This window comes from Tupaia chinensis, unplaced genomic scaffold (assembly GCF_000334495.1).
Source record: "Tupaia chinensis unplaced genomic scaffold, TupChi_1.0 Scaffold144241_1, whole genome shotgun sequence".
NCBI lineage: Eukaryota > Metazoa > Chordata > Mammalia > Scandentia > Tupaiidae > Tupaia > Tupaia belangeri.
Genome location: NW_006204099.1, coordinates 2,816 through 5,066, shown reverse-complemented (window position 1 = coordinate 5,066; position 2,251 = coordinate 2,816). Strand labels below are relative to the sequence as shown.

The following is a 2,251-nucleotide window of genomic DNA, read 5'->3' as shown; positions in this document are numbered from 1 at the left end:
ACCCATATTCCAAAGGGTACACGCACTAGATAAGGAAGTGAAAAGTAAAGGTCCCCATCTCTACAAAGCTCTCAGTAGGAGTCATTATATCAAGCATGTTCAATACATCAAAAAGACACATTTCTCCTATCCACACAAAAGAATAATTTTAAAATGCCAGTAGAAAAGGATGTTAAATTTTTATTGTGACTAGAGTCCTACTTTAGTGAAAAAAGGTTTGGCAACATGCTAAGGTAAATATTTCTTCTGTGTTTCACATAAAATAGTCAAAATTGAGAGATATATTATTGAACTTTTTCTTTTTTTTTTTTACAAACATATCTATTTTAATTTTGGCATATTTCCTATCTTTAAAAAAACAATTAGTAATTAATTACCTGACACTGGGTAAGAACTAGATCGAGGGTGATTTATAAATTACAGTTCTATGTAAAATATCAGTGGGGGGAACTCCTAATTTTCCACTTAAAATTCTGATAACTAATTACTTCCCAAAAATAGACACGATTTCCATTGATTTAAATAATGGCTGTTGAAATGAACAAAAAAAATACATCCCTAAAACTGGTGCACTTAGGCTGGTTAATTAAGTAAACTTTTTTTTTTTTTTTTTGCAACTCTTATTTTTTTTTTTTTCTTCTTTCTTTCTTTCTTTTTTTTTTTTTTTTTTGGGGGGTGATAATAGAGAAAACAAATGTTTGAATTGCATTGCCCCAAGTCAGAAAGAAGCACTTCAGAGTTTTCTTCACGTCCCGTTCTGTTCTACGTGACCGGGAAGCAGCTGAGGGCTTGCCTCAGCTTCTCTGCAATGGTCTTGTAAAACTGCACCTCCTGCTCCAGGTACAGGGGGATGACGCTGTTGTAGTCGTAGATCCCGTTACTGTGGAAGGGATTCATCTCTGCTTGCAGCACGTAAGACATGGTGCCCAAACGTTTCACCATGTTCTGTTTGTCTTGTGGGGTGATCTTACTGGCTGCAACTAATTTATCACTTTCTTTCACTTTTTCAGTTGCTCCCTTGTGAGTGCCCAGAATCTCAGGGAAGCAGCCCAGAAAGCCCTTGTATTCGTGATTGCATTCCATCAGGAAATGGAGATCTTTCTTTGGCTGCTCTGCCAGGAGACTGGCAATTTATTCTAAGTCTTTCCTGCTTCTGTTATTGCATCATTGACATCTGCTTCACCTTGATAACCGCTGGAAGTAAACACTGTGGCTAAACCCTGCAAGGCCTTTCCTATCTTCTCATACTCCTTGGGTAATGGTCCGGTGCACCGCTTCCAGTGCTCCTGCCCCACGGTCAGCAGCTCCTTCACGCCGTCGTCCATGGCCTTGGTGAATTTCCCGACAGCATCGCACTTCTGCTCTATTTCCACTAAGTCCAGGTCAGAGGCCTCTGGTTCCATGGTGGCGAATATCATCACTCCCGCCAGCTCATCTTTCTCTGCCTTCCGCTTTCCGGTTTTCCATTCCTCCTGGTCTCAGAAGTTCAGGAACTGCTGGAAGATGTCCTTTCAGAGATTACCGGATGAGGGCACATCCTGGTCATCCATGCCTGAAGTCTCTCCATGCGCATTTTGATGAATTCCTCCTCAAAGCGACCTGTTACCTGTTTGTCTGGAAGAGAAGGGATTGGAATGGCTGACCCAAACTTAACCAGGAGACGCTGGTACAGCCAAGGTGCTTACACCAGTGGTTCACAGATCGGTTAGTGTTAGTCGGCGTCAGCTGATACTCAAAGTAGCTCTTCAGACCGTACATTTTGGAGCCTTTCCTGGGATCTGCTACCACACAGTCAAATGTAGAGGTAGGATAAACCCACATGGGGCCATCATCTCCAACAATGATGGGAATTTTCTCTTTGGGTTTTGCTAGCTGCTTGGCCAACAGATACTGTTCCATTCCAGGTTTAGCAAATCCAGGAAATCTGTTAAGTGGCAGCTTCATGGAGGAGACACCAGCACGAGTATTTCCTCGCTGGATTCTTCTGCCTCTGCTGATTCTGAGTCTTTAAAGTACTGAGAAGAGGATTTGGGGTCATCCCAGTCTTCATCATTGCCAGTTGCTGGTCCTTGGTAGGCCTCGGGGTGGCCGAAGGCAGAGTCCCAGTTGTTGGCAGAGTTTCTTTGGGTGCTGATCCCCTGTGGCCTGGTCGCCCAGCCATCCTTGCTTTCCCAGTTTGCAGATTTGGGGGCATTCCAGGCTGACCAGGGTCCCTGCCACTGCCAACCTGGTTGTCGCTGTTGGCAGCTGA

General features: G+C 43.8%; 1 pseudogene; it reads right to left on the bottom strand.

Annotated features, from left to right (window-relative positions):
* Positions 1 to 676: 676 nt before the first annotated feature.
* LOC102489893 (sorting nexin-9 pseudogene) lies at positions 677 to 2,247 on the bottom strand (annotated as a pseudogene).
* Positions 2,248 to 2,251: the final 4 nt, after the last annotated feature.